The sequence below is a fragment of the Larus michahellis genome, chromosome 8, assembly GCF_964199755.1.
Source record: "Larus michahellis chromosome 8, bLarMic1.1, whole genome shotgun sequence".
Lineage (NCBI taxonomy): Eukaryota > Metazoa > Chordata > Aves > Charadriiformes > Laridae > Larus > Larus michahellis.
In genome coordinates this window covers 6025335-6039474 of record NC_133903.1, presented here as the reverse complement: position 1 = coordinate 6039474, position 14140 = coordinate 6025335, and the positions used below count along the sequence as shown (strand labels likewise).

The 14140-nt window shown below is 45.7% G+C and overlaps 1 protein-coding gene across 8 annotated transcripts in view; it reads left to right on the top strand.

The window, feature by feature from the left end:
• Positions 1-14140, top strand: part of CACNA1H (calcium voltage-gated channel subunit alpha1 H) — a 254577-nt gene that overhangs the window by 178550 nt on the left and 61887 nt on the right. The window lies entirely within an intron of this gene.

Below are 14140 nucleotides of genomic sequence, written 5' to 3'. Positions count from 1 at the left end.
AAGGATTAAAGATGCTCAGGATAGCAATCTGGCTCCTTACAGCAGAGGAGAAGAATCACTGCAAGGAAAGAAACAGGTATGTTTACTGCTGCTGTCAACCCAAGTCATGAATTTTCCTTCAGGTTTTAACCAGGGTTTTCCAGCTGGGATAGTGAGATTTTCCAGAATTATGAATGAAGCTTTAGCTGTCTCCTTGAAACCTCCTTCTGGATCTTTTGTTACAAGATGAGGATGCTTTTTTTATAAATGCTTTTGAGAGGTGGGGGGACAAAGCTGCATCTGAAAGGAGTGAGACTCTTACTTGAAAATGAGGGAGATTTGGCATGCCTGCATGCATTCTTTTAAAGCTCTATTTTTGTTTGCTCTGTCTGGTTTACAGCCTTAAAGACAGCCTGACTCCCGATTTGGGAAAAACACTCTGTGCACAGGCCTTGTAGCATCACTGGTAAAGCTTGCTAGAGCAGGGAGTCTGCCACCGAGGAGGATGGGGCAGGAAGACCACTTGGCTTCTTTTCCCCAATGAAGGCGTTTCTCGAGAGTTTTCTCTCCTGCCTGATGCCTGTATAAATTAATACCTCCTCTGGCCCTGTCTTGTCCTTGTCACACGCACAGACAAATCCAAAACTTCTTACTGTAGTGCCCCCAGAGAAAGCAGCAGAAAAGAAGTGCTTTATTTTTTTTATATACTCCAAAGGGAATTGACTTTGCTGCCGACAGACGGATCCTGTAGTTCTTTCACTCTTGGCATGACTATACATGGAGTTGTCTGTGCTTTAAAGTTAGTTTGGATTGAGGTGGTTTATGAAGCCGGAGTGTGCTGGTTGCTTCTAGGAGCTCTACCTGGAGCTTGCTGATGGGACCACCAGGGGCACAAAGCCCTGGCGCTGTGTTCCCCAGGAACGCCTTGCTCTCAGCTATCCAGAGTCTAGGCAGAAACTTCACAGCTCCAACCTGCCCCAAATCCAATCAGTAAGAGGAAATAAATCGAACCACGGGGAGTTGCTCGATATGGGAAAGAATCAGAGTTTTCCTTTTGTTCGTGAAGGGTTCAGAGGCAAAACATCAACCCTGTCAGGATCGTTTGTCCCCGGTCACCGCTGTCTGGGAGTGCAAACAGTTTAAAGTCATTTGTGTAAATTAGTTTCAGCCAGAGAGTCTGAAAGCAGTGTGGGTTGCCGGGCAATTATCTCCTTGCAAATGGCCTGTGTTATGGGGGCCATATTGCAGAAGATCTCTCACTTGCGCTGAGGTTTCTTGAAGCTGCCAAAACAAGAGTTCAGCATCTTGAATGTCTTTAAAGCAAGAACTACTAATACGGTAGGTTGGAGTGCTGGCAGGTATCAGCTGGGATGTGTGCCAAAGTACAAGGGACTGAACTGCAGAGCGGCTGAACTGCAGCGCGTGGAAGTGCAGGGGGACGAAATGCCAGAAATGCCAGTTTAGGCTGAGGACTGTTAGGAGCTGCGAATGCCTCTGAGAGCCCCTAGAGTCAGAGGTGAGTGGGGGGACGGCTCCCCCCTTCCTCTGAGGACAACGTAACCCACCAAAACACTTTTCGGTGCTCAAAAGAGCATTCCTGTTCCTCTTGTCCCCACTCTTCTTTCTCTAGCTGTGTCCCCTCTTTAAGGTGCCGCTGGGTTCTCCTAAGTTTCAGGCTGAATTATGTTATTTGCATTCCTTCCTTCCCGCTGCCAGAGTAGCAGCATGTACAGATACCCCCAAAGTAGCAGGAATCACTCCCTTGCTCTAGCATGGGGAGTTTGATGGCTGAGCACGTTCCTCTCCTCCTTCCTTTCTCATGCCCAGATTCTCCCTGTTCCTGAGACTAAGTTTAACCTGTGAGTGAGTGATGGATGGGCAGGCTGGGACCAGCAGACAGATGCTGACCCTGCAGCTAACGGTGGAGCGGATGTTTCCCACCTGAGCTTTCAGCAGACCGTTTGTATTTCAGAAATGATTTAATGCTATGGGTTTCCTCCCACACCTTCCCCCTCCCCCCCCCCTTGCTAGTCAGTGTGTAATAGCAGAAGGTTTCATACGTATTTGATTTTTTTTAACTATAGCATGAATCTGAATGCTGTATTTATGGCTGCAGCTGTCACTCCTCTGAAAACATGCAGTGAAATGATGGTTAACAAGTTTGGGCTTTTGGGAAAGCGTGTCAAACAGCATTGCAGAAGGCTTTGTGTCATCACATTGGAGCGAAGAACAGATATTTTCTGAGGTTCTCCAGTCCAGGGTTATTTATCATCATCTGAAGCAAATACTTTTCTAATTGTATATCCTTGTTTGAAATTCTCGAAACCCCAAATCAAATTCTTTTCGCTTGTACGATATACAAAGAAAGTACAGGATACACAGCCTGAGGGGATGGTTTAATAGTTTAAGAATCAGGTTGGCACTAGCCAGACTTGATGCAGCCATATGTTCAAATCCCAGGGGTGACCGCTCACCAGGAGGTAGACGATGCTCCCTACCATTTATTGTGTGTTCACTTAAAAACAGATGTCCCGATTACTGTGGTTGCAGGAAGAGAGATTCTGCCTCTCTTCCAAAGAGCAAGGGCACACTGTGCTGTTTAGCGTCCCCCCCCGCTACATTTGCACTGTTTCTGTGTTCTTCCTTACTCCTGCGTGTGCACAGTCAGGTTGATTTTAATGGAGATTTGCTTAAATAAGACAAAATAGCCTTTGGCCTTTCTTTAAACAGCACTTTGGTCTGAGAAGTATCAAATATACTTGGGAATAGCGTACGTGGTATAGAAGGGTTTGTTATAGCCTTGGGGCTTGTGGCTGTGTCCCTCTAGGGTCTCTGCACTCAGTTTGGGCTCTCTGTGGCTCAGGGTAGTTGTGTCAACACAAGATGTGACATTTTAGCCCTGACTATGGGTGTTTCTGTGTCCGATTCAGTGCCTGGGAAAAGCAGAGTGGAGACAAAAAGGGACCTAGCATGGGTGTTGAGGGAGTCAGGCTCCAGTGCAGACCCAGAGCGCTCTGATCCGGAAGGACCATACGGATGGGATGGGATGGGATGTGAAAGCTCTGTCTTAACGATGCAAATGGTGAAGCCATCAAGATTGATGGGGCTGGGGTGTGGGAGAGTTCAGACATATTTCTAGTAATCGCATCCTTCCTGTTGTGTGTTGTTTTTGTTTCTACGACTTTAAAATAGACTGTGTAGGAAGTTGCAAGCTTTGGACTCCTCTGCCCGGTTTTGCAGATTAAGGAGATAGAGCTGCTCTGAGAGGCAGCCAAACGCAGCTTCAGTGCACTTCTGAGAAACCTCTTAACGCATCAGGATGGCTTCTGCCTTGCACATCCCCACGTCCCTCCCTCTCCCTGTCGCGTTCACACCGTAAGGAAATCGGGCAGGCTGTTCTCTCCTGTATTAATGCCCCATTGCCTGCAGTTAATTAAACTCTGCATGATACCCAATGCAGCGTGTCAGTTTGGTTAATGCCTGTCAGCCAAAGCGGTAACTTACCCCTATTACCTGTGGCTCTGAGTAAGCAGTTGTATTCTGTGTCTCTAATTCACTCCTCATGCTCCTCTCGCCCAGCGTTTGCTGCTCACCCAAGTTTTTGCCGTGCCAAATTCGGCACCCACAAGGTGCCGTTACAATTTTTTAGCATCTCCATAGAAACCACTTTGGAGTTGCAGAGTGCAGGGTTTGTGCAAATTTAAAAAGAAACCGATGTAATGGTTCAGTTGGATCAGGTTTTAGACTGCCAGTCGCTTGGAAGGAGTGTGTGTTTCAACGATAAAGTTGGGAAGAAAAGCAGCAGAAGTTCTCAAAGGTAAAGATGCAACAATTTTCTGCTCTATGAGCCCCAGATAAAGCTTTTATGATAGCACAAAGTTTATCTGAAGGTTGTTTGGAGGGAGACACAGTCGCATTTTTTTACTCTTCCACAGAAACCTAGGTAAATTTCTTGCCTGGGAGGACACCTGTTTATGTGCAAAGCTGCTTTTTTATGTGCGAGCTCCCTTCTTCACTCGGTTAACACAACTGCCTCTCAGTCTGACCTCTCTTAAAAGGTTTAAATGCATATAGATTAATATACTGTTGATGTCTGGGCTAACGAAGTCCTGTGCCTCCTCTGCTTAATTTTCCAGTTTATAGATAAAGGCTCAGCACTGCTCAGGAGCAGCCAGGTTTGGACCTAGGGTGACAGAAAAGTTAATTCTGGGTTGGGTAGCAGAGAGGCAGGTGTGAACAGAGGATCCTTCTGTGTAGTAATTTGTGCTTCTCCGTCTCTAGCACAACCACCTAAGGCAACTTTTAGACAGGGCTGAACTCAGAAATTTAAAAAAACATCATTAGACAGCAAAGGAGGAAATTCCTTGCTGTGCTCAGATGTCCAAAGGTCGTGGTGGTTTAGCAGCACCCGTCCAGGTCCACGGTCACCAAGGCAATAGCTCATTGCCATGGAAACACTCGCCACCTTCTCAAGCAAGAGCATTTGAGCAAGTCCCGACGTTTAGCAAATAATTGCTTGAGATCCCCTGTGTATCCCACCCCTGGACACGTTTGGGGACTAAGAAATAAAATAATTTGACAGCTCTCACTGTGATCTATCTGTTTTGGAAACCCATGAGGAGGATTTCCATCAGGGCAAAAACATTTGCGAGCTCAGTTGCTTTCTCAACGGCTCACTGTTTGCACATGGTTGTTTTAGCTTTACTTACCAGTTTATTGAAGGCACTATGCTGGAGATTGCATCTAAATTCTCTTTCCCTCCCACTCTCTACAAATAAAACCTTGTGTTGCCTGTTTCGTATGAGAACTGACATAGCTGTTTGGAGGATATGGATCGGTTTGGCTCATTCTTGGGTTTGCCTCTTTAGCAGGGGGCGGTTGGCCCTGCTCCCAGGGCAGGGAGCTGGATCAAAGCCCTTGGGCGGCTGGTGTAGCCGTGAGCTCTGGTTAGAGCAGAGGGTTGGAGCAGCCCTTCCTGTGCGCCCGTTCCTCGTGGCAGGAGAAACATCACTTCTGCTGGTCAGAGCCGTCTCAGGGATGTGAGAAGCTGCCAGGAGGAAAACTGGAATGTGGCATGGAGGATTTTTTGTTTGTTTGAGCTGTGGCTGTCTGACAGATTTTCCCTAGGTGAATGCATGATGTGGGCAGCAGGTTGGCAGAGCCATGCAATTCCATAGGGCTGCGGAGTGGATGGGTGCTGCCCCAGTGCTGCCATGGGGGAGCAGGCGGCACAGCGAGCCAGAACTCACCTCCTCTGCATGGGGGGTTTCTCCTGACGTGGTTTGGTGTGGGATCAGGATGGGGGCATCATGGCAAGGCTGCACAGAGGACGGCATGGCCCGCACGGAGCACGAGGGCCAGGCACAGCCTGGTGTCATGTGGGAGGAGGAAGGGAATGGGCTTCCCGTCCCTTCACCCGAACCAGGCATCTTCTGTAGAGAAATTGCTGCAAGATGATACAGCAGGAGGAGCGTGCTGCTTTTTTTACCTTTGCTTTTCTCTGCCTCGCAGCTCCCCTTGAAATGACAGCAGCGCATAATTGCATCGCTTTGGCGTTCACGGCATCAGTGCTGATGATTTGAGAGGTGTTATTATTGTTGCCATTAGCAGTATAATTAGTGTTAGCATAACAGTCCCCTTTGCCCAACGCACCAAGGCTGAACTAACAACCTCCAAAACCAAATACATCCACTCCACCAGCTTGGGGAGAGAGTCTCTGCTCTCAGGTGTTCAGCAGTTCTACATCTTCTGCAGCTTGTTATTGCAGCCTCGTAGTAGTAGTGAATTAGAATAATTTTAATTAGTACTACTGTTATTAGGGCTAATATCATCGATTTCATTATTTTAGCAGTGATTTTACTTCAGTGTATAAAAATCAGAATGACTAAACTTTTTATTCTGAATCATTTTGTTCCCATAACAATAGAAACATACTGCAAATCCAGGGCAGGCTTGGGAATAAGGCATATTTCATGCAAAAGGAATGAGAAAAATGCAATGGAAAGTCACCTCCTCATTTTTAAATCCTGTTTTCCAGATTTTTTTGTTCTTCCCCCAATATTAGAAATAAATATTACAAGAGGAACACATTGCAAAGCCAGCACAGTTCTTTTCTATGAATTTTGTTCCTTGATCATCTCTGAATATTGGCGGTGGTTTAATATAATTTAATTTCATTGGGGTATTTTTGTCAAGAATGTAAAAATGTGGAAGCATTGGGCCATCTGCAAACTCAGTGGTGGTTCCACTGAAATCGAGGAATTCTGCCAGGTCAAAATCCGATAGCCGTCTGCAAGATACAAACGGCTGATGTGAGGAGGAACAGGAGTTGCTGAGCTCTCCTCCTGGTTTGTGCTCACATTCAGTAATTCCAAGCTTTCACTTCGTACAACCTCCAAGTGATGCTACCGTGCTGAAGGGCAGCTCTGTCTTGTACTTCGTTTCTGACCTCTTTTGTCCTTTCTTGCCTTAGCAAAGCAAAGTGCTGTTGTCTCAGGGAGCGAGAGGGATGACGGTGATTGTAGTTGTTACTTTTAAATTTCTGAGTTTGAACGCCTGTGTTGCGCACACTTAAAAGCTAAAATGGGGTAATGAGCGCCCGGGAGCAGCTCATTCCCTTTGTCTCCAGGAGAAATGGTGGAATTGTGTTGCTCACCACTGTCCGCCTGCTCTGATGTAGACCGTCATCGGAGATACACCTGAAAGATCAAGACCCAAAAGCCTTCCTTGCCAGTTGTTATAGCACGTGCTGCAGTCTGCTGGCAAATACAGATTCTGGTTTTGTACCTTTTCATCTTTGCTTTTTCTTTTTGATCGTTGTGGACGGTTTTAATTGCCACATTAGTCTGATGCTCGTGGCTAAGAAGAATGTATCAATAATTCACTTGCAAGAACAGCGTGGCAGCTCTAAAGTTCCCATCTGCCTGCTTTGGCTGCAGGCTAGAGCACCCTGGGCTGTTCGCAGCATTGTGTTCTCAGGGACAAAAATAAGCTTGTAACAATTGCTGGGTTGCTTTAGGTTTGCTACAGGGGAGGAAAGGTGGATTTCCCTTGAACTTATTCTGGCTCCTAGCCTATCTTTGATGCAGAGCAGAGAGGAGTCGCTGCCTGTAGTACAGATGTGGATTTGCAGATAATCACTTCCATGCTGATGAAGCTTTTGAATCTTAAGCTCTTCGTGAGTGTTTCTGGAAGCTGCGTAGAAACTGTATCAAAACTGAGTCTAACAAGTGCTATCCTGTCTTGGAGGACAAAAGGGCTTGAGGTTTCCCCGGCTGTGTTGTCCCCATAGGATATCCCTGAGCTTCATCAGCTTGTGATAAAAGTGGTGAGATGTAGTTACTCACCCTGGCAGTGGCTTGGATCCTAAGAACCCAAGGGATCTTTTCGGTCCAGTGTCACAAAAATCACAGTAGATAGAACTCAACTCACTTAATTCATTCTCTTGCTCTAAGGCAGGATTAACTCTTCCTATATCAGAGTTGTAAGTGGCTTCATATTTTTTAAGACAACCCCAGAAGGTGAATATCCTTGGTTAATGAAAGTCTCTGCACATCCCAAAGGGAATCCCATGCCCAAATGCCTAATAAATGTTTAGGACCATGTGAGAGACTAGGCATTAGTCTAGGAGTTAGGAAAAGAGCTTGGGAGTCCTGACATTTGGCATCTCATTGTAGACACTTAACCTTCCCTTGGTGACCCAAGAATGAAAGCTCATGTAGGCAACACCCCGCTGTCCTGTAAGATACACCACCACATTTTCTCATGATGTCCACCCAACGTTTTTGTTTTCTTCTTCTGCCCCAAGATCCTTGAACCTCAGAAAAACTTTCCTAATCTTCTTACGTCTTTCCTTCTTCCACTTAGCGCTCAGAGGTTAATTACAGTAGATTGCTCAAATTTTTCTGAGGAATTAGCCTCTCCTTGAACAAATTTCAGTTCAGCTCAAATTTCCCTGTCAGCCCACTTTTCAGTTCCCTCTCCTTGGGCTTAAAAGATAACTAAGTCGAGGTCTTGGTTAGATACAGACTAAACATATTCCCCATCTTGTTCTTCCCATCAGCAGTCCTCTATAATGTTTTCTTGATGTGCCTCATCTCCTAATACCAGTACACAGCCCGCAAATCACGAATGCGCGTTTTTCAAAGGGACTCTCCATAAAGATCTATTAGCAAGGGATGAGTAATGGTTTGACAAAATAGATTTAAGTGGCCCCTTCTGAATCATCTTGGCAGTAATAGAGAGAGTGTGTCCATTTTTTGATTAAATATTTCCAGTGCCATTAGCTCGGGTGAAGTAAACAGCTTCTATTGAGTTTGCCTGCTAATGACAACCCAAAGGCCTTTGATCTCTCTGTTATCAGAGAGCAAGCCTGTTGCTCGGGTGTGGATAAAGATCGTATAATCATTGCTAAAGGTGTCTGTTGCAGCAGAATCAAAGAGTTTGGAAACAGTTCTTTATTCTCTCAATGTTCGTGCTTCTGCCACCTTTAATGGACGTTGTCAGAGCTGCCTGTGATGGGCATCCTGTAACCTCTGTGCACAGGTAGAAATATGCAATCATCGTTTGGCTGCAAGACTTTAGCAAAGAAAATCAACAGTTAACCTTGATTTCTTGTGCTGACCCCTCGAGGCCGGGCCTCTGCGTTCATTTTTGTCTGAAAGGGCCTGTAGCATATTTCCGTGTTCTCTGTGTCTATCCTTTTATAGCACGTCTCGCAATACTGTATGCTTTTTCTTAAATACTCCATCTCTTGAAATCTTGTGACTCAGTTTATATCTAAAAGGAAAAGTTAGACCATAGCTGCTCTTTCTAGTTAATGGTATGGAATACAAGATATTTTCAGCCTAATTATAAAAAAGGAAATTAAAAAAAAAAAAAAAAAGAAAAAGAAAATAAATCAGTATGTATGATGTATTATTTTTTTACAAATGTGTGCTTTGTGATTAGCCAGCAAAGCTGATTTCAGGCATTAGGCTGATGGTGCTTGACCATTTGTTGTTGACTTCAGCACAGATAGTGGTCAAGAAAAAGAAGGTTTGCAATGGGCAAGAATTGTGCAAATACAATTCCTTGTGTGAGTGTAATTTTTTTATAGCGAGGGATAAGCCAAATACATTGGATGAGAGTCAACATAGGCCTTGCTAAGAGATGTCATGCCTCGCGGATCTGCTGGTTCTTTGAAGGACTCCACCAGCATATGGATGGGAATGATTCAGTCTGTATAATTTCCTTGGATTTTTGCCAGAGGCTCTTACATGAACTAAGCCAATGTGGGGTGGGATGGCAGTCTGCTTGCGGAGAGAAACCTGCTCATATTTAGCAGCTGCTTAGGGGAAGAAGGAAGAGGTACACGTAACAGGTCCATTTCTGAAATGTTGGGAAGTTGCCAGAGGCATCTCCTGATGTGCTGTGGGACACCTGCTCTCCTGCGTACTCCTAAACGATGTACCAGTCACGGCATTGCTGAGAGTGAAGGGGTGATCGTGGCTCCCCTTGGCATCCAACGCTGGAGGAATGATTAGGCATTCGCTGTCCTCAGTTCAGGCATATTTCCATTTTTCTTCTTTTTCAGTGAAACTAATCAGTGTATTAGTACTGACAGGGATGACCAGTTCACAGAGTCTGCACTCGAGCTTCTCTCCCCAGGTGAGCTATTACAGTGCTCTTGGTGTATTGCTGGAGGCATTCATCCTTGGTTGTTATCTGGAGAGTTGTCCTCCTCCTCCTGTGGCTTCTTGTTTAATAACTAAACCTGAGCACTTCTGGCCTTGTTTGGGGGGTTATTTTATAGGGTTTGGTTTTTTTTTCATTTTAAGGCTTATTTTTTCAGCCATCTGTCAGAACAAGTGATCCTCCATCAAGATATAATCCAGCTGATTGGCCTACTTTTCAAGAATAGTAGCTTTAGTTTTGTATGCTACTGCTGATAGCATTTCAGAGTGCCCAGGTCCTTTCCTCCTGAGGGTGGAGAAGACGGCAATTGATCTAATCCAGCGTGGCATTTATGCCACTTGAAATGAAATTGCATTTTGCTGAATGAAACTGAGAAAATGGGAAAGTAATACTGCAAATATGTTGTGCCATGTGGGACCTTCTGCCTGGGAAGCTTCTGAAGGAAGCTACAGTGGAGTTGATTATCCCAGAGAACAAACTCTCTGATCCGTAGCTCTTGTTGCAAGAGACAGAAGTGTGGCGGCCAAGGTTTCTTCCTTAGAAAACACTCCCAGCCAGGAGTCAGTACCAAGTGAACTTGAAGGATTCACACAAAAATCCCAGACAGTACATGACTTTGATATATGACCATTGGTGGATACCATTAACTCTAGTGGCGGGGTATTTTTTAATGCCGGAGTACAACGCGCTTGTATGCAGCTTGCTGCATTCCTCCACTGATGCCCTATTTGCAGCTCCAGAAAGGAGCAGAGCATTTTGCATTTGACTGGCCCTCTGCAGTTGGGGAAGTAATTATTAACAGTGACTTTCTTGCTACAGCAGAGAGGTAAAAGCAATTCCATAGAGCATTAGGAGATCAAGTAGGTCAATTGAAAGGAGGAAAAATTACCATCGGCTATCTTCAATTAAATTGTTATCGCTCCACATGAAGGATCCCATTTAGAGGAAGGCATAAAACCTGAGAGTAGAGGTGACTGAGAGAATAAATTCTCCATTTTTAATTCCAAAGCCAGAGAGTGAACATTCATCAGTAGGCATGAGGAGGAGATCTCTCTCTCCTGTTTCTAGCCTACTTTTAAGTAGAGCTCATTTAGGAATCTCTCAGCAAAACATTTTTTTCATCAGAAAGCACAAACTCATCAAAGCCACAGCTTTTAGTGGAGACATTAATGACAGTTAAACCCTTCCTGAGAAGGGCTTTTGGTTCTGAGAGGTTGTGGTGTCTGGCTGTCAAACGCAGGGCAGAAGGCACCTCAGAATAGCAAACATCTTGGTGACCAGGGCAGTCTTCTAGGAGCTGGGGCATCCTGGTTCAAGTCCCTGGTCCCTTTCCAAGGCCAGAGAGCATAAATAACTTTCCCATGCACATGAGCTTCATGCTCACGTGCATGGGAAAGCACCATCTGAACCATTTTTCTTAGTAAGAGAAGTTACATCGAGGCAAATTCCATGGTTTGAACCATAGTCTAGACTGACTGAACTGGTTTGAAGTTGATTTTAAGACAGTAGGAGTCCTATGTTGTAGTAAATAAACTACATCAAAATGGTTTACAAAGGAAATATTTTCAAATGTAGAAATTGAACGGCCCACATGCATTATTCTTACATTTTTTTTAAGGGCAGGGAATGCAGAGGAGGAAAGAAGCCAGGTATTAAATTGCTTGGGGTTTTTTTTGGTTGGTTGGTTTGGTGGTTTGTTTACTTACCTTAGAAATATCAGAATTATTCCATGTGGTCTTTGACAAGCAAAAAAAGGGGAGAAAAATAAAGGTCAAAATGTAGCCTTCACATTTGCTAGCAGTCTTCCGAGATGTCACCTACATTCCCTGACAGCTCTCTGCTTTGGCTGCAAGCTTCTGGCTCTTTAAACTCCCTCAAAGAGGACCTTTCCCCAAAGTGCTTCAGAGTCATTAGCATGAAATAGCTGTAAATAAAACCAAGCATATAGCTTGTAGAGTTTAGGGCAGCCTTGCCTCTTCTGCACGGAACTGCTCCAGTATTCGAGTCCCTGATTATGAGATGTTGCAGCTTCTCTGCTTCACCTGTTTCTGGGTCAGGAGATGTTTGTGTTTGTTATTGCAGTTTAGCCACGCTACGCGCTTACATGTCACTACTGGTGTGGGAAGCTTGTTCCGTGTCCCAGCCCAGCCAGGGCTGCCTTTATTGACAGAGCCTGTAGGCGCTCCCAAAGCACTTGAGCCTGGACACTCGTGCTCTTATTCAGGTGTGAAATTCCCCGTCTGCCTGGAGTGCCTGGAGCTGCTCGTTTCCTGGGGTTTCAAGCAGGCGCCGTTATTTTCAGTAAGGTGGTTGCCAGTGCTCAGCCTGCGCACCAGCTGGGCAAAAGCTTGGGGAGGGACACACAGGCCCCTCTCTAACTAACTGCATTGTTTCTGCATCCCAGTGTAAATCTGCAGTGGTATCCCAGCTGTGCAGAGCAGGGAGTGTTCGGGGGGAGGCAGGGCAGAATTCCTCTGCCTGGGACTGAGGGAAGACACCAGTCCCCAGGTGCTCTCATGCTGGATGGCTGATTACATTGTTCTGGACGGGATAAATAATTAATAGCTTCACGGGTGCTTGAGGTGACAGATTCTGCTATACAGTCCATTAAGCATTTAAGAAACTTGAGCTTGGGCCTGTCCCATGCTGTCTGGTTGCTGGGCTGACTTCGGAGGGGTCTGAGCTTGTGTCCAGGAGGGCAAAAGCTGCCGATGTTTTCATGTCCTTTGGCCAAAATTTGCTCTGTAGCAAAATGCCTGTGATGTGACTGTTAGTTATAGCTCCTGGTCCAAGAGCAGAACGTGCCTGAGGAGACTAGGGCTCCTCTTTAGTTGAATTTGCTGTAGGAAAAGGTATGGGCAAGAAATTGGCGTTCGATGTGAGTTTTCCGAGGAGTGAGTGTGCAAGAAATACAGCTCAGGGTTTCAAAAACAAAGTTTGAGCTTGTAAGAGTGCAAGGAGTTGGGGATCACTCTAGATGCAGGTGAGCTGTGGTGCGTGGGGAGGAGGGGACCACTGGGAGCCATGAGGACTGAGATAAACCACCTGCCTTCAAGGAGAGGAAAGAAAGGAGACGGGCTGTGGGTTAGAGATCCCTGCGCTTTCTCGATGGGTTAAACCCAGCTTCCAACAGTCCCATGCATTTTTATCCAACCCTTCATCTTATATTCGGCAGGCACGCGGATCCAGGGTTGCAGGCTGATGCTCACTGCCCGGCGCACTGGGAGTCTGCCTGTAATATTAGTATTAGACACACAGGCCACACGTGGTCTGGTTTTTTAGAAAAAGTTAGAGGAATATTTTTTAATTTTGAGCTCTCTTTAGCAATTTCATTGATTTGCTCCCCTCCCGTGGTGCCAGTGCTTGAAACTCATTTAAGCTATTTTCCACCATTTTTGAACAATATTTCTTATTAAAAAAGTCTAATCCCTCCCAAACCATCACTTTAATCTGTCCCAGAAAACTGGCTTTCATCTCACGATTGCTTTCACAGTGGCACGTAAACCCTACAAATGTAATATGGAGCCCAGTAATCCATCAGTTAAACAGATTAGTTATGTAGGAGGCTGTATGGCTCAGTGAGTAAAGCAAGCAGGCTTTAATCTCCCTCCGCAGAGGAAAAGCCAGCTCAAGTATAGCTCCATGCTCTGCATTTGATGTGCACTGGAGATGCAAAGGGCTTCCTTCTGGCTTGCAGACCTTGTGGCAGGGATGGACCTTGGAGGGTGGCTGGTTGCGGTGATTTGGTGACTCTTAGATGAGTGAGCACAGATGTCCAGCATGAGATGAAAAAGTGAAGTGCAAGGCAGAGCTGCCGAGAGGGACCATCTTCCCCCTCCACCGTGAGAGGAGAGTTGCACTGTGGATGGTATCTCTTTGCATGTTCTATCTGGGACTGTCCCCTTATTGCATCATGACTGAGGCTCCGGGTGTCCTGGTATCACCTGTGTGTCTGTGCAGCGTGCAGAGATGCCACTCGGAAAAGCCTTCAGTGGAAAAGTAGAAACTCTTGACTTCCCACCCTGACCCTGCCTGTGGCTTACTGTGTGAAATGGATCTTGAAAATCTCCATAATTAGGTTTCCTTTCAATAGGGTGGAGCAGAGCCTTCACACGCCCTCGCCATAGATCAGGCAGAGCCACAGCTGACATCGCTGCCTGGTCTCTGGATGGCAGGAGCCTGAATTTGGAAGAAGAAGCAGGCTGGGCACAAATGCCGGAGGAAGAATAAGTCCTTGAAGCTAGACCTGTTCATTCTGGGTGTTGTTTTGTGCTTGGCTGTTTCTACGTCTTTGTTAGGACGTACCAGGAGCAGTCCCTCCTTTAGTCCTCGCGCACAGCTCGCAAATGCCTTTGCCACCTATGGGTATGCTAAAAAGTAAAATTGCTTAATGCTGCGTGAGTTATCCAGAATTGCACTAATTGCCATGGTTTGCATTCATTAATCCAAAAAGTTGTGCGTTTTGGATTTTCCCTCCCTCTTCCAC